Raw genomic sequence first — 17740 nt, forward strand, 5'->3', positions numbered from 1 at the left:
TTTTCTGTGTTTCGGGATCTCTCTTTTCTGTGTTTGGGGATCTCACTTTTCTGTGTTTGGAGATCTCACTTTTCTGTGTGTGGGGATCACTCTTTTCTGTGTTTGGGGATCTCACTTTTCTGTGTTTGGGAATCTCTCTGTTCTGTGTTTGGGGATCTCTCTTTTATGTGTATGGGGATCTCTCTTTTCTGTGTTTGGAGATCTCTCTTTTCTGTGTTTGTAGATCTCTGTTTTCTGTGTTTGGGGATCTCACTTTTCTGTGTTTGTGGATCCCGCTTTTCTGTGTTTGGGGATCTCACTTTTCTGTGTTTGGGGATCTCACTTTTCGGTGTTTGGAAATCTCTCTTTCCTATGTTTGGGGATCTCTGTTTTCTGTGTTTGGGGATCTCTCTTTTCTGTGTTTGGGGATCTCTCTTTTCTGTGTTTGGTGATCTCACTTTTCTGTGCCTGGGGAGATGTCACTTTTCTGTGTTTAGAAATTTCTCTTTTCTGTGTTTGGAGATCTCACTTTTCTGTGTTTGGGGATCTCTCTTTTCTTTGTTTGGAGATCTCTCTTTTCTGTGTTTGGAGATCTCTCTTTTCTGTGTTTGGAGATCTCACTGTTCTGTATTTGGAGATCTCACATTTCTTTGTTTGCACATCTCACTTTTCTGTGTTTGGGGATCGCACATTTCTGTGTTTGGGGATCTCACTTTTCTGTGTTTGGGAATCTCTCTGTTCTATGTTTGGGGATCTCTCCTTTCTGTGTTTGGGGATCTCTCTTTTCTGTGTTTGGACATCTCACTTTTCCGTGTATCGAGATCTCTCCTTTCTGTGTTTGGACATCTCATTTTTCTGTGTTTGGAGATCTCAATTTTCTGTGTTTGGGTATCTCTCTTTTCTGTGTTTGGGGATCTCTCTTTTCTGTGTTTGGACATCTCACTTTTCTGTGTCTGGGGATCTCACTTTACTGTGTTTGGGGATCTCTCTTTACTGTGTTTGGAGATCTCTCTTTTCTGTGTTTGGACATCTCACATTTCTGTGTTTGGACATCTCACTTTTCTGTGTTTGGGGATCTCACTTTTCTGTGTTTGAGGATCTCTCTTTTCTGTGTTTGGAAATCTCACTTTTCTGTGTTTGGGGATCTCACTTTTCTGTATTTGGGGCTCTCTCTTTTCTGTGTTTGTGGATCTCACTTTTCTGTGTTTGGGGATCTCACTTTTCTGTGTTTGTGGATCTCACTTTGCTGTGTTTGTGGATCTCTGTTTTCTGTGTTTGGGGATCTCACTTTTCTGTGTTTGTGGATCCCGCTTTTCTGTGTTTGGGGATCTCACTTTTCTGTGTTTGGGGATCTCACTTTTCGGTGTTTGGAAATCTCTCTTTCCTATGTTTGGGGATCTCTGTTTTCTGTGTTTGGGGATCTCTCTTTTCTGTGTTTGGGGATCTCTCTTTTCTGTGTTTGGTGATCTCACTTTTCTGTGCCTGGGGAGATGTCACTTTTCTGTGTTTAGAAATTTCTCTTTTCTGTGTTTGGAGATCTCACTTTTCTGTGTTTGGGGATCTCTCTTTTCTTTGTTTGGAGATCTCTCTTTTCTGTGTTTGGAGATCTCTCTTTTCTGTGTTTGGAGATCTCACTGTTCTGTATTTGGAGATCTCACATTTCTTTGTTTGCACATCTCACTTTTCTGTGTTTGGGGATCGCACATTTCTGTGTTTGGGGATCTCACTTTTCTGTGTTTGGGAATCTCTCTGTTCTATGTTTGGGGATCTCTCCTTTCTGTGTTTGGGGATCTCTCTTTTCTGTGTTTGGACATCTCACTTTTCCGTGTATCGAGATCTCTCCTTTCTGTGTTTGGACATCTCATTTTTCTGTGTTTGGAGATCTCAATTTTCTGTGTTTGGGTATCTCTCTTTTCTGTGTTTGGGGATCTCTCTTTTCTGTGTTTGGACATCTCACTTTTCTGTGTCTGGGGATCTCACTTTACTGTGTTTGGGGATCTCTCTTTACTGTGTTTGGAGATCTCTCTTTTCTGTGTTTGGACATCTCACATTTCTGTGTTTGGACATCTCACTTTTCTGTGTTTGGGGATCTCACTTTTCTGTGTTTGAGGATCTCTCTTTTCTGTGTTTGGAAATCTCACTTTTCTGTGTTTGGGGATCTCACTTTTCTGTATTTGGGGCTCTCTCTTTTCTGTGTTTGTGGATCTCACTTTTCTGTGTTTGGGGATCTCACTTTTCTGTGTTTGTGGATCTCACTTTGCTGTGTTTGTGGATCTCTCTCTTTTCTGTGTTTGGAGATCTCACTTTTCTGTGTTTGGAGATCTCTCTTTTCTGTGTTTGGGGATCTCACTTTTCTGTGTTTGGGGATCTCTCTTTTCCGTGTTTGGAGATCTCACTTTTCTGTGTTTGTAGATCTCACTGTTCTGTGATTAGAGATCTCTCTTTTCTGTGTTTGGGGATCTCTCTGTTCTATGTTTGGGGATCTCTCTTTTCTGTGTTGGGGATCTCACTTTTCTGTGTTTGGGGATCTCACTTTTCTGTATTTGGGGATCTCTCTGTTCTGTGTTTGGAGATCTCACTTTTCTGTGTTTGGGTATCTCTCTGTTCTGCGTTTGGGGATCTCTCTTTTCTGTGTTTGTGGATCTCACTTTTCTGTGTTTGGGTATCTCACTTTTCTGTGTTTGGAGATCTCTCTTTTCTGTGTTGGGGATCTGTCTTTTCTGTGTTTGGAGATCCCTCTTTTCTGTGTTTGGAGATCACACTTTTCTGTGTTTTGGGGCTCTCTCTTTTCTGTGTTTGGGGATCTCTCTTTTCTGTGTTTGGGGATCTCTCTTTTCTGTGTTTGGGCATCTCACTTTTCTGTGTTTTGGTGCTCTCTCTTTTCTGTGTTTCTGGATCTCTCTTCTGTGTTTGGATATCTCTTTTCTGTGTTTGGCGATCTCTCTTTTCTGTTTTTGGGGATCTCACGTTTCTGTGTTTGGGGATCTCTATTTTCTGTTTTTGGGGATCTCTCTTTTCAGTGTTTGGAGATCTCTCTTTTCTGTGTTTGGAGATCTCTCTTTTCTGTGTTTCTGAATCTCTCTCTTCTGTGTTTGGAGATCTCTCTTTTCTGTGTTTGGGAATCTATCTTTTCTGTTTTTGGGGATCTGACGTTTCTGTGTTTGGGGATTTCTCTTTTCTGTTTTTGGGGAACTCACGTTTCTGTGTTTGGGGATCTCACTTTTCTGTGTTTGGGGTTCTCTCTTTTCTGTGTTTGGAGATCTCCCTTTTCTGTGTTTGGGGATCTCACTTTTCTGTGTTTGGGGATCTCTCTTTTCTGTTTTTGGGGATCTAACGTTTCTGTGTTTGGGGATCTCTCTTTTCTGTGTTTGGCGATCTTACGTTTCTGTGTTTGGGAATCTCTCTGTTCTGTGTTTGCGGATCTCTCTTTTCTGTGTTTGGGGATCTCACTTTTCTGTGTTTGGGGATCTCACTTTTCTGTGTTTGGGAATCTCTCTTTTCTGTGTTTGGGGATCTCTCTTTTCTGTGTTTGGGGATCTCTTTTCTGTGTTTGGGGATCTCTCTTTTCTGTGTTTGGGGATGTCACTTTTCTGTGTTTGGGAATCTCTGTTCTGTGTTTGGGGATCTCTCTTTTCTATGTTTGGAGATTTCTCTTCTCTGTGTTTGGGAATCTCACTTTTCTGTGTTTGGAGACCCCTCTTTTCTGTGTTTGGGGATCTCTCCATTCTGTGTTTGGAGATCTCTCTTTTCTGTGTTTGGGGATCTCTCTGTTCTATGTTTGGGGATCTCTCCTTTCTGTGTTTGGGGATCTCTCCTTTCTGTGTTTGGGGATCTCTCCATTCTGTGTTTGGAGATCTCTCTTTTCTGTGTTTGGGGATCTCTCTGTTCTATGTTTGGGGATCTCTCCTTTCTGTGTTTGGGGATCTCTCTGTTCTATGTTTGGGGATCTCTCTTTTCTGTGTTTGGGGATGTCACTTTTCTGTGTTTGGGAATCTCTGTTCTGTGTTTGGGGATCTCTCTTTTCTATGTTTGGAGATTTCTCTTCTCTGTGTTTGGGAATCTCACTTTTCTGTGTTTGGAGACCCCTCTTTTCTGTGTTTGGGGATCTCTCCATTTCTGTGTTTGGGGATCTCACTTTTCTGTGTTTGGGAATCTCTCTGTTCTATGTTTGGGGATCTCTCCTTTCTGTGTTTGGGGATCTCTCTTTTCTGTGTTTGGAGATCTCTCTTTTCTGTGTTTGGACATCTCACTTTTCCGTGTATCGAGATCTCTCCTTTCTGTGTTTGGACATCTCATTTTTCTGGGTTTGGAGATCTCAATTTTCTGTGTTTGGGTATCTCTCTTTTCTGTGTATGGGGATCTCTCTTTTCTGTGTTTGGACATCTCACTTTTCTGGGTCTGGGGATCTCACTTTACAGTGTTTGGGGATCTCTCTTTTCTGTGTTTGGAGATCTCTCTTTTCTGTGTTTGGACATCTCACATTTCTGTGTTTGGACATCTCACTTTTCTGTGTTTGGGGATCTCACTTTTCTGTGTTTGGAGATCTCACTTTTCTGTGTTTGGGGATCTCACTTTTCTGTATTTGGGGCTCTCTCTTTTCTGTGTTTGTGGATCTTACTTTTCTGTGTTTGGGGATCTCACTTTTCTGTTTGTGGATCTCACTTTTCTGTGTTTGTGGATCTCTCTGTTTTCTGTGTTTGGAGATCTCACTTTTCTGTGTTTGGAGATCTCTCTTTTCTGTGTTTGGGGATCTCTCTTTTCTGTTTTTGGGGATCTAACGTTTCTGTGTTTGGGGATCTCTCTTTTCTGTGTTTGGCGATCTTACGTTTCTGTGTTTGGGAATCTCTCTGTTCAGTGTTTGGGGATCTCTCTTTTCTGTGTTTGGGGATCTCACTTTTCTGTTTTTGTGGATCTCTCTTTTCTGTTTTTGGAAATCTCACTTTTCTGTGTTTGGGGATCTCACTTTTCTGTTTTTGTGGATCTCTCTTTTCTGTTTTTGGAAATCTCACTTTTCTGTGTTTGGGGATCTCACTTTTCTGTGTTTGGGGATCTCTCTTTTCTGTGTTTGGAGATCTCACTTTTCTGTGTTTGGACATCTCACTTTACTGTGTTTGGGGATCTCTCTTTTCTGTGTTTGGAGATCTCACTTTTCTGTGTTTGGAGATCTCTCTTTTCTGTGTTTGGGTATCTCTCTTTTTTGTGTTTGGACATCTCACTTGTCTGTGTTTGGACATCTCACTTTTCTGTGTTTGGGGATCTCCCTTTTCTGTGTTTGTGGATCTCACTTTTCTGTGTTTGTGGATCTCTCTCTTTTCTGTGTTTGGAGATCTCTCTTTTCTGTGTTTGGGGATCTCACTTTTCTGTGTTTGGGCATCTCTCTTTTCTGTGTTTGTGGATCTTTCTTTTCTGTGTTTGGGGATCTCACTTTTCTGTGTTTAGGGATCTCTCTTTTCTGTGTTTGGGGATCTCACTTTTCTGTGTTTGGGGCTCTCACTTTTCTGTGTTTGGTGATCTCTCTTTTCTGTGTTGGGGATCTCACTTTTCTGTGTTTGGAGATCACTTTATTCTGTGTTTGGGGATTTCTCTTTTCTGTGTTTGGCGATCTCACTTTTCTGTGTTTGGGGATCTCACTTTTCTGTGTTTGGGGATCTCACTTTTCTGTGTTTGGGGATCTCTCTTACCTGTGTTTGGGGATCTCTCTTTTCTGTGTTTGGAGATCTCACTTTTCTGTGTTTGGGGATCTCACTTTTCTGTGTTTGGAGATCTCTCTTACCTATGTTTGGGGATCTCTCTTTTCTGTGTTTGGGGATCTCTCTTTTCTATGTTTGGGGATCTCTCTTTTCTGTGTTTGGGGATCTCTCTTTTCTGTGTTTGGGGATCTCACTTTTCTGTGTTTGGGGATCTCACATTTCTGTGTTTGGAGATCTCACTTTTCTGTGTTTGGAGATCTCACTTTTCTGTGTTTGGGAATCTCACTTTTCTGTGTTTGGACATCTCACTTTTCTGTGTTTCGGGATCTCACTTTTCTGTGTTTGGACATCTCACTTTTCTGTATCTGGGGATCTCACTTTTCTGTGTTTGGGGATCTCACTTTTCTGTGTTTGGGGATCTCTCTTTTCTGTGTTTGTGGATCTCACTTTTCTGTGTTTGGGATCACTCTTTTCTCTGTTTGGGGATCTCACTTTTCTGTGTTTGGAGATCTCTCTTTTCTGTGTTTCGGGATCTCTCTTTTCTGTGTTTGGGGATCTCTCTTTTCTGTGTTTGGAGATCTCACTTTTCCATGTTTGGGGATCTTTCTTTTCTGTGTTTGGGATCTCACTTTTCTGTGTTTGTGGATCTCACTTTGCTGTGTTTGTGGATCTCTCTCTTTTCTGTGTTTGGAGATCTCACTTTTCTGTGTTTGGAGATCTCTCTTTTCTGTGTTTGGGGATCTCACTTTTCTGTGTTTGGGGAGCTCTCTTTCCTGTGTTTGGAGACCTCACTTTTCTGTGTTTGTAGATCTCACTGTTCTGTGATTAGAGATCTCTCTTTTCTGTGTTTGGGGATCTCTCTGTTCTATGTTTGGGGATCTCTCTTTTCTGTGTTGGGGATCTCACTTTTCTGTGTTTGGTGATCTCACTTTTCTGTATTAGGGGATCTCTCTGTTCTGTGTTTGGAGATCTCACTTTTCTGTGTTTGGGTATCTCTCTGTTCTGTGTTTGGGGATCTCTCTTTTCTGTGTTTGTGGATCTCACTTTTCTGTGTTTGGGTATCTCACTTTTCTGTGTTTGGAGATCTCTCTTTTCTGTGTTGAGGATCTGTCTTTTCTGTGTTTGGAGATCCCTCTTTTCTGTGTTTGGATATCTCACTTTTCTGTGTTTTGGGGCTCTCTCTTTTCTGTGTTTGGGGATCTCTCTTTTCTGTGTTTGGACATCTCACTTTTCTGTGTCTGGGGATCTCACTTTTCTGTGTTTCTGGATCACTCTCTTCTGTGTTTGGAGATCTCTTTTCTGTGTTTGGCAATCTCTCTTTTCTGTTTTTGGGGATCTCACGTTTCTGTGTTTGGGGATCTCTATTTTCTGTTTTTGGGGATCTCTCTTTTCAGTGTTTGGAGATCTCTCTTTTCCATGTTTGGAGATCTCTCTTTTCTGTGTTTCTGAATCTCTCTCTTCTGTGTTTGGAGATCTCTCTTTTCTGTGTTTGGGGATCTAACTTTTCTGTTTTTGGGGATCTCACGTTTCTGTGTTTGGGGATTTCTCATTTCTGTTTTTGGGGAACTCACGTTTCTGTGTTTGGGGATCTCACTTTTCTGTGTTTGGGGTTCTCTCTTTTCTGTGTTTGGAGATCTCACTTTTCTGTGTTTGGGGATCTTACTTTTCTGTGTTTGGGGATCTCTCTTTTCTGTTTTTGGGGATCTGACGTTTCTGTGTTTGGGGATCTCTCTTTTCTGTGTTTGGCGATCTTACGTTTCTGTGTTTGGGAATCTCTCTGTTCTGTGTTTGGGGATCTCTCTTTTCTGTGTTTGGGGATCTCACTTTTCTGTGTTTGGGAATCTCTCTTTTCTGTGTTTGGGGATCTCTCTTTTCTGTGTTTGGGGATCTCTCTTTTCTGTGTTTGGGAATCTCTCTTTTCTGTGTTTGGGGATCTCTCTTTTCTGTGTTTGGGGATCTCTCTGTTCTGTGTTTGGGGATGTCACTTTTCTGTGTTTGGGAATCTCTGTTCTGTGTTTGGGGATCTCTCTTTTCTGTGTATGGGGATCTCTCTTTTCTGTGTTTGGAGGTCTCTCTTTTCTGTGTTTGGGGATCTCTCTTTTCTGTGATTGGGGATCTCTCTTTTCTGTGTTTGGGGATCTCTCTTTTCTGTGTTTGGGGATCTTTCTTTTCTGTGTTTGGGGATCTCACTTTTCTGTGTTTGGGGATCTCTCTTTTCTGTTTTTGGGGATCTCTCTTTTCTGTTTTTGGAAATCTCGCTTTTCTGTGTTTCGGGATCTCACTTTTCTGTGTTTGGGGATCTCTCTTTTCTGTGTTTGGAGATCTCACTTTTCTGTGTTTGGACATCTCACTTTTCTGTGTTTGGGGATGTCTCTTTTCTGTCTTCGGGGATCTCTCTTTTCTGTGTTTGGAGATCTCACTTTTCTGTGTTTGGAGATCTCTCTTTTCTGTGTTTGGGTATCTCTCTTTTTTGTGTTTGGACATCTCACTTGTCTGTGTTTGGACATCTCACTTTTCTGTGTTTGGGGATCTCTCTTTTCTGTGTTTGTGGATCTCACTTTTCTGTGTTTGTGGATCTCTCTCTTTTCTGTGTTTGGAGATCTCTCTTTTCTGTGTTTGGGGATCTCACTTTTCTGTGTTTGGGGATCTCTCTTTTCTGTGTTTGTGGATCTTTCTTTTCTGTGTTTGAGGATCTCACTTTTCTGTGTTTAGGGATCTCTCTTTTCTGTGTTTGGGGATCTCATTTTTCTGTGTTTGGGGATCTCACTTTTCTGTGTTTGGTGATCTCTCTTTTCTGTGTTGGGGATCTCAATTTTCTGTGTTTGGAGATCACTTTATTCTATGTTTGGGGATTTCTCTTTTCTGTGTTTGGCGATCTCACTTTTCTGTGTTTGGGGATCTCACGTTTCTGTGTTTGGGGATCTGACTTTTCTGTGTTTGGGGATCTCTCTTACCTGTGTTTGGGGATCTCTCTTTTCTGTGTTTGGAGATCTCACTTTTCTGTGTTTGGGGATCTCACTTTTCTGTGTTTGGGGATCTCTCTTACCTATGTTTGGGGATCTCTCTTTTCTGTGTTTGGGGATCTCTCTTTTCTGTGTTTGGGGATCTCACTTTTCTGTTTTTGGGGATCTCACTTTTCTGTGTTTGGAGATCTCACTTTTCTGTGTTTGGAGATCTCACTTTTCTGTGTTTGGGAATCTCACTTTTCTGTGTTTGGTCATCTCACTTTTCTGTGTTTCGGGATCTCACTTTTCTGTGTTTGGACATCTCACTTTTCTGTATCTGGGGATCTCACTTTTCTGTGTTTGGGGATCTCACTTTTCTGTGTTTGGGGATCTCTCTTTTCTGTGTTTCTGGATCTCACTTTTCTGTGTTTGGGGATCACTCTTTTCTCCGTTTGGGGATCTCACTTTTCCGTGTTTGGGGATCTCACTTTTCTGTGTTTGGACATCTCATTTTTCTGTGTTTGGGAATCTCACTTTTCTGTGTTTGGAGATCTCTCTTTTCTGTGTTTCGGGATCTCTCTTTTCTGTGTTTGGGGATCTCTCTTTTCTGTGTTTGGGGATCTCACTTTTCTGTGTTTGGGGATCTTTCTTTTCTGTGTTTGGGATCTCACTTTTCTGTGTTTGGAGATCTCACTTTTCTGTGTTTGGGGATCTCACTTTTCTGTGTTTGGGGATCTCACTTTTCTGTGTTTGGAGATCTCTCTTTTCTGTGTTTCGGGATCTCTCTTTTCTGTGTTTGGGGATCTCTCTTTTCTGTGTTTGGGGATCTCACTTTTCTGTGTTTGGGGATCTTTCTTTTCTGTGTTTGGGATCTCACTTTTCTGTGTTTGGAGATCTCACTTTTCTGTGTTTGGAGATCTCACTTTTCTGTGTTTGGGGATCTCACATTTCTGTGTTTGGACATCTCACATTTCTCTGTTTGGGGATCTCACATTTCTGTGTTTGGGGATCTCTCTTTTCTGTGTTTGGGGATCTCACTTTTCTGTGTGTGGGGATCACTCTTTTCTGTGTTTGGGGATCTCACTTTTCTGTGTTTGGGAATCTCTCTGTTCTGTGTTTGGGGATCTCTCTTTTCTGTGTATGGGGATCTCTCTTTTCTGTGTTTGGAGATCTCTCTTTTCTGTGTTTGTAGATCTCTGTTTTCTGTGTTTGGGGATCTCACTTTTCTGTGTTTGTGGATCTCTCTTTTCTGTGTTTGGGGATCTCACTTTTCTGTGTTTGGGGATCTCACTTTTCTGTGTTTGGTGATCTCTCTTTTCTGTGTTGGGGATCTCAATTTTCTGTGTTGGAGAGATCTCTCTTTTCTGTGTTTGGAGATCTCTCTTTTCTGTGTTTGGGGATCTCACTTTTATGTGTTTGGAGATCACTTTATTCTATGTTTGGGGATTTCTCTTTTCTGTGTTTGGCGATCTCACTTTTCTGTGTTTGGGGATCTCACATTTCTGTGTTTGGGGATCTCACTTTTCTGTGTTTGGACATCTCATTTTTCTGTGTTTGGGGATCTCACTTTTCTGTGTTTGGAGATCTCTCTTTTCTGTGTTTCGGGATCTCTCTTTTCTGTGTTTGGGGATCTCTCTTTTCTGTGTTTGGGGATCTCACTTTTCTGTGTTTGGGGATCTTTTCTGTGTTTGGGATCTCACTTTTCTGTGTTTGGAGATCTCACTTTTCTGTGTTTGGGGATCTCTCTTTTCTGTGTTTGGGGATCTCACTTTTCTGTGTTTGGAGATCTCTCTTTTCTGTGTTTTTTGCGATCTCACTTTTCTGTGTTTGGGGATCTCACTTTTCTGTGTTTGGAGATCTCTCTTTTCTGTGTATGGGGATCTCTCTTTTCTGTGTTTGGAGGTCTCTCTTTTCTGTGTTTGGGGATCTCTCTTTTCTGTGTTTGGGGATCTCTCTTTTCTGTGTTTGGGGATCTCTCTTTTCTGTGTTTGGGGATCTTTCTTTTCTGTGTTTGGGGATCTCACTTTTCTGTGTTTGGGGATCTCTCTTTTCTGTTTTTGGGGATCTCTCTTTTCTGTTTTTGGAAATCTCGCTTTTCTGTGTTTCGGGATCTCACTTTTCTGTGTTTGGGGATCTCTCTTTTCTGTGTTTGGAGATCTCACTTTTCTGTGTTTGGACATCTCACTTTTCTGTGTTTGGGGATGTCTCTTTTCTGTCTTCGGGGATCTCTCTTTTCTGTGTTTGGAGATCTCACTTTTCTGTGTTTGGAGATCTCTCTTTTCTGTGTTTGGGTATCTCTCTTTTTTGTGTTTGGACATCTCACTTGTCTGTGTTTGGACATCTCACTTTTCTGTGTTTGGGGATCTCTCTTTTCTGTGTTTGTGGATCTCACTTTTCTGTGTTTGTGGATCTCTCTCTTTTCTGTGTTTGGAGATCTCTCTTTTCTGTGTTTGGGGATCTCACTTTTCTGTGTTTGGGGATCTCTCTTTTCTGTGTTTGTGGATCTTTCTTTTCTGTGTTTGAGGATCTCACTTTTCTGTGTTTAGGGATCTCTCTTTTCTGTGTTTGGGGATCTCATTTTTCTGTGTTTGGGGATCTCACTTTTCTGTGTTTGGTGATCTCTCTTTTCTGTGTTGGGGATCTCAATTTTCTGTGTTTGGAGATCACTTTATTCTATGTTTGGGGATTTCTCTTTTCTGTGTTTGGCGATCTCACTTTTCTGTGTTTGGGGATCTCACGTTTCTGTGTTTGGGGATCTGACTTTTCTGTGTTTGGGGATCTCTCTTACCTGTGTTTGGGGATCTCTCTTTTCTGTGTTTGGAGATCTCACTTTTCTGTGTTTGGGGATCTCACTTTTCTGTGTTTGGGGATCTCTCTTACCTATGTTTGGGGATCTCTCTTTTCTGTGTTTGGGGATCTCTCTTTTCTGTGTTTGGGGATCTCACTTTTCTGTTTTTGGGGATCTCACTTTTCTGTGTTTGGAGATCTCACTTTTCTGTGTTTGGAGATCTCACTTTTCTGTGTTTGGGAATCTCACTTTTCTGTGTTTGGACATCTCACTTTTCTGTGTTTCGGGATCTCACTTTTCTGTGTTTGGACATCTCACTTTTCTGTATCTGGGGATCTCACTTTTCTGTGTTTGGGGATCTCACTTTTCTGTGTTTGGGGATCTCTCTTTTCTGTGTTTCTGGATCTCACTTTTCTGTGTTTGGGGATCACTCTTTTCTCCGTTTGGGGATCTCACTTTTCCGTGTTTGGGGATCTCACTTTTCTGTGTTTGGACATCTCATTTTTCTGTGTTTGGGAATCTCACTTTTCTGTGTTTGGAGATCTCTCTTTTCTGTGTTTCGGGATCTCTCTTTTCTGTGTTTGGGGATCTCTCTTTTCTGTGTTTGGGGATCTCACTTTTCTGTGTTTGGGGATCTTTCTTTTCTGTGTTTGGGATCTCACTTTTCTGTGTTTGGAGATCTCACTTTTCTGTGTTTGGGGATCTCACTTTTCTGTGTTTGGGGATCTCACTTTTCTGTGTTTGGAGATCTCTCTTTTCTGTGTTTCGGGATCTCTCTTTTCTGTGTTTGGGGATCTCTCTTTTCTGTGTTTGGGGATCTCACTTTTCTGTGTTTGGGGATCTTTCTTTTCTGTGTTTGGGATCTCACTTTTCTGTGTTTGGAGATCTCACTTTTCTGTGTTTGGAGATCTCACTTTTCTGTGTTTGGGGATCTCACATTTCTGTGTTTGGACATCTCACATTTCTCTGTTTGGGGATCTCACATTTCTGTGTTTGGGGATCTCTCTTTTCTGTGTTTGGGGATCTCACTTTTCTGTGTGTGGGGATCACTCTTTTCTGTGTTTGGGGATCTCACTTTTCTGTGTTTGGGAATCTCTCTGTTCTGTGTTTGGGGATCTCTCTTTTCTGTGTATGGGGATCTCTCTTTTCTGTGTTTGGAGATCTCTCTTTTCTGTGTTTGTAGATCTCTGTTTTCTGTGTTTGGGGATCTCACTTTTCTGTGTTTGTGGATCTCTCTTTTCTGTGTTTGGGGATCTCACTTTTCTGTGTTTGGGGATCTCACTTTTCTGTGTTTGGTGATCTCTCTTTTCTGTGTTGGGGATCTCAATTTTCTGTGTTGGAGAGATCTCTCTTTTCTGTGTTTGGAGATCTCTCTTTTCTGTGTTTGGGGATCTCACTTTTATGTGTTTGGAGATCACTTTATTCTATGTTTGGGGATTTCTCTTTTCTGTGTTTGGCGATCTCACTTTTCTGTGTTTGGGGATCTCACATTTCTGTGTTTGGGGATCTCACTTTTCTGTGTTTGGACATCTCATTTTTCTGTGTTTGGGGATCTCACTTTTCTGTGTTTGGAGATCTCTCTTTTCTGTGTTTCGGGATCTCTCTTTTCTGTGTTTGGGGATCTCTCTTTTCTGTGTTTGGGGATCTCACTTTTCTGTGTTTGGGGATCTTTTCTGTGTTTGGGATCTCACTTTTCTGTGTTTGGAGATCTCACTTTTCTGTGTTTGGGGATCTCTCTTTTCTGTGTTTGGGGATCTCACTTTTCTGTGTTTGGAGATCTCTCTTTTCTGTGTTTTTTGCGATCTCACTTTTCTGTGTTTGGGGATCTCACTTTTCTGTGTTTGGAGATCTCTCTTTTCTGTGTTTGGACATCTCACTTGTCTGTGTTTGGACATCTCACTTTTCTGTGTTTGGGGATCTCTCTTTTCTGTGTTTGTGGATCTCACTTTTCTGTGTTTGTGGATCTCTCTCTTTTCTGTGTTTGGAGATCTCTCTTTTCTGTGTTTGGGGATCTCACTTTTCTGTGTTTGGGGATCTCTCTTTTCTGTGTTTGTGGATCTTTCTTTTCTGTGTTTGAGGATCTCACTTTTCTGTGTTTAGGGATCTCTCTTTTCTGTGTTTGGGGATCTCATTTTTCTGTGTTTGGGGATCTCACTTTTCTGTGTTTGGTGATCTCTCTTTTCTGTGTTGGGGATCTCAATTTTCTGTGTTTGGAGATCACTTTATTCTATGTTTGGGGATTTCTCTTTTCTGTGTTTGGCGATCTCACTTTTCTGTGTTTGGGGATCTCACGTTTCTGTGTTTGGGGATCTGACTTTTCTGTGTTTGGGGATCTCTCTTACCTGTGTTTGGGGATCTCTCTTTTCTGTGTTTGGAGATCTCACTTTTCTGTGTTTGGGGATCTCACTTTTCTGTGTTTGGGGATCTCTCTTACCTATGTTTGGGGATCTCTCTTTTCTGTGTTTGGGGATCTCTCTTTTCTGTGTTTGGGGATCTCACTTTTCTGTTTTTGGGGATCTCACTTTTCTGTGTTTGGAGATCTCACTTTTCTGTGTTTGGAGATCTCACTTTTCTGTGTTTGGGAATCTCACTTTTCTGTGTTTGGACATCTCACTTTTCTGTGTTTCGGGATCTCACTTTTCTGTGTTTGGACATCTCACTTTTCTGTATCTGGGGATCTCACTTTTCTGTGTTTGGGGATCTCACTTTTCTGTGTTTGGGGATCTCTCTTTTCTGTGTTTCTGGATCTCACTTTTCTGTGTTTGGGGATCACTCTTTTCTCCGTTTGGGGATCTCACTTTTCCGTGTTTGGGGATCTCACTTTTCTGTGTTTGGACATCTCATTTTTCTGTGTTTGGGAATCTCACTTTTCTGTGTTTGGAGATCTCTCTTTTCTGTGTTTCGGGATCTCTCTTTTCTGTGTTTGGGGATCTCTCTTTTCTGTGTTTGGGGATCTCACTTTTCTGTGTTTGGGGATCTTTCTTTTCTGTGTTTGGGATCTCACTTTTCTGTGTTTGGAGATCTCACTTTTCTGTGTTTGGGGATCTCACTTTTCTGTGTTTGGGGATCTCACTTTTCTGTGTTTGGAGATCTCTCTTTTCTGTGTTTCGGGATCTCTCTTTTCTGTGTTTGGGGATCTCTCTTTTCTGTGTTTGGGGATCTCACTTTTCTGTGTTTGGGGATCTTTCTTTTCTGTGTTTGGGATCTCACTTTTCTGTGTTTGGAGATCTCACTTTTCTGTGTTTGGAGATCTCACTTTTCTGTGTTTGGGGATCTCACATTTCTGTGTTTGGACATCTCACATTTCTCTGTTTGGGGATCTCACATTTCTGTGTTTGGGGATCTCTCTTTTCTGTGTTTGGGGATCTCACTTTTCTGTGTGTGGGGATCACTCTTTTCTGTGTTTGGGGATCTCACTTTTCTGTGTTTGGGAATCTCTCTGTTCTGTGTTTGGGGATCTCTCTTTTCTGTGTATGGGGATCTCTCTTTTCTGTGTTTGGAGATCTCTCTTTTCTGTGTTTGTAGATCTCTGTTTTCTGTGTTTGGGGATCTCACTTTTCTGTGTTTGTGGATCTCTCTTTTCTGTGTTTGGGGATCTCACTTTTCTGTGTTTGGGGATCTCACTTTTCTGTGTTTGGTGATCTCTCTTTTCTGTGTTGGGGATCTCAATTTTCTGTGTTGGAGAGATCTCTCTTTTCTGTGTTTGGAGATCTCTCTTTTCTGTGTTTGGGGATCTCACTTTTATGTGTTTGGAGATCACTTTATTCTATGTTTGGGGATTTCTCTTTTCTGTGTTTGGCGATCTCACTTTTCTGTGTTTGGGGATCTCACATTTCTGTGTTTGGGGATCTCACTTTTCTGTGTTTGGACATCTCATTTTTCTGTGTTTGGGGATCTCACTTTTCTGTGTTTGGAGATCTCTCTTTTCTGTGTTTCGGGATCTCTCTTTTCTGTGTTTGGGGATCTCTCTTTTCTGTGTTTGGGGATCTCACTTTTCTGTGTTTGGGGATCTTTTCTGTGTTTGGGATCTCACTTTTCTGTGTTTGGAGATCTCACTTTTCTGTGTTTGGGGATCTCTCTTTTCTGTGTTTGGGGATCTCACTTTTCTGTGTTTGGAGATCTCTCTTTTCTGTGTTTTTTGCGATCTCACTTTTCTGTGTTTGGGGATCTCACTTTTCTGTGTTTGGAGATCTCTCTTTTCTGTGTTTCGGAATCTCTCTTTTCTGTGTTTGGGGATCTCTCTTTTCTGTGTTTGGGGATCTCACTTTTCTGTGTTTGGGGATCTTTCTTTTCTGTGTTTGGGATCTCACTTTTCTGTGTTTGGAGATCTCACTTTTCTGTGTTTGGAGATCTCACTTTTCTGTGTTTGGGGATCTCACATTTCTGTGTTTGGACATCTCACATTTCTCTGTTTGGGGATCTCACATTTCTCTGTTTGGGGATCTCACTTTTCTGTGTTTGGGGATCGCTCTTTTCTGTGTTTGGAGATCTCACTTTTCTGTGTGTGGGGATCACTCTTTTCTGTGTTTGGGGATCTCACTTTTCTGTGTTTGGGAATCTCTCTGTTCTGTGTTTGGGGATCTCTCTTTTCTGTGTATGGGGATCTCTCTTTTCTGTGTTTGGAGATCTCTCTTTTCTGTGTTTGTAGATCTCTGTTTTCTGTGTTTGGGGATCTCACTTTTCTGTGTTTGTGGATCTCTCTTTTCTGTGTTTGGGGATCTCACTTTTCTGTGTTTGGGGATCTCACTTTTCTGTGTTTGGTGATCTCTCTTTTCTGTGTTGGGGATCTCAATTTTCTGTGTTGGGGAGATCTCTCTTTTCTGTGTTTGGAGGTCTCTCTTTTCTGTGTTTGGGGATCTCACTTTTATGTGTTTGGAGATCACTTTATTCTATGTTTGGGGATTTCTCTTTTCTGTGTTTGGCGATCTCACTTTTCTGTGTTTGGGGATCTCACATTTCTGTGTTTGGGGATCTCACTTTTCTGTGTTTGGGGATCTCTCTTACCTGTGTTTGGGGATCTCTCTTTTCTGTGTTTGGAGATCTCACTTTTCTGTGTTTGGGGATCTCACTTTTCTGTGTTTGGGGATCTCTCTTACCTATGTTTGGGGATCTCACTTTTCTGTGTTTGGGGATCTCTCTTTTCTGTGTTTGGGGATCTCACTTTTCTGTGTTTGGAGATCTCACTTTTCTGTGTTTGGAGATCTCACTTTTCTGTGTTTGGAGATCTCACTTTTCTGTGTTTGGACATCTCACTTTTCTGTGTTTGTACATCTCACTTTTCTGTGTTTGGGGATCTCCCTTTTCTGTGTTTGGACATCTCACTTTTCTGTATCTGGGGATCTCACTTTTCTGTGTTTGGGGATCTCACTTTTCTGCGTTTGGGGATCTCTCTTTTCTCTGTTTGAGGATCTCACTTTTCCGTGTTTGGGGATCTCACTTTTCTGTGTTTGGACATCTCATTTTTCTGTGTTTGGAGATCTCTCTTTTCTGTGTTTCGGGATCTCTCTTTTCTGTGTTTGGGGATCTCTCTTTTCTGTGTTTGGGGATCTCACTTTTCTGTGTTTGGGGATCTTTTTCTGTGTTTGGGATCTCACTTTTCTGTGTTTGGAGATCTCACTTTTCTGTGTTTGGGGATCTCACATTTCTGTGTTTGGGGATCTCTCTTTTCTGTGTTTGGAGATCTCACTTTTCTGTGTGTGGGGATCACTCTTTTCTGTGTTTGGGGATCTCACTTTTCTGTGTTTGGGAATCTCTCTGTTCTGTGTTTGGGGATCTCTCTTTTCTGTGTATGCGGATCTCTCTTTTCTGTGTTTGGCGATCTCTCTTTTCTGTGTTTGTAGATCTCTGTTTTCTGTGTTTGGGGATTTCACTTTTCTGTGTTTGTGGATCCCGCTTTTCTGTGTTTGGGGATCTCACTTTTCTGTGTTTGGGGATCTCACTTTTCGGTGTTTGGAAATCTCTCTTTCCTGTGTTTGGGGATCTCTGTTTTCTGTGTTTGGGGATCTCTCTTTTCTGTGTTTGGGGATCTCTCTTTTCTGTGTTTGGTGATCTCACTTTTCTGTGTCTGGGGAGATGTCACTTTTCTGTGTTTAGAAATTTCTCTTTTCTGTGTTTGGAGATCTCACTTTTCTGTCTTTGGGGATCTCTCTTTTCTTTGTTTGGAGGTCTCTCTTTTCTGTGTTTGGAGATCTCTCTTTTCTGTGTTTGGAGATCTCACTGTTCTGTATTTGGAGATCTCACTTTTCTTTGTTTGCACATCTCACTTTTCTGTGTTTGGGGATCGCACATTTCTGTGTTTGGGGATCTCACTTTTCTGTGTTTGTGAATCTCTCTGTTCT

At 41.5% G+C, this 17740-nt stretch overlaps 1 protein-coding gene across 1 annotated transcript in view; it reads left to right on the top strand.

Annotated features, from left to right (window-relative positions):
• Positions 1 to 17740, top strand: part of adgra1b (adhesion G protein-coupled receptor A1b) — a 1141355-nt gene that overhangs the window by 776439 nt on the left and 347176 nt on the right. The window lies entirely within an intron of this gene.

The sequence above is a fragment of the Somniosus microcephalus genome, chromosome 8, assembly GCF_052327205.1.
Source record: "Somniosus microcephalus isolate GS21.2 chromosome 8, FLI_Smic_1.0, whole genome shotgun sequence".
In the NCBI taxonomy this organism is placed as follows: Eukaryota; Metazoa; Chordata; class Chondrichthyes; order Squaliformes; family Somniosidae; genus Somniosus; species Somniosus microcephalus.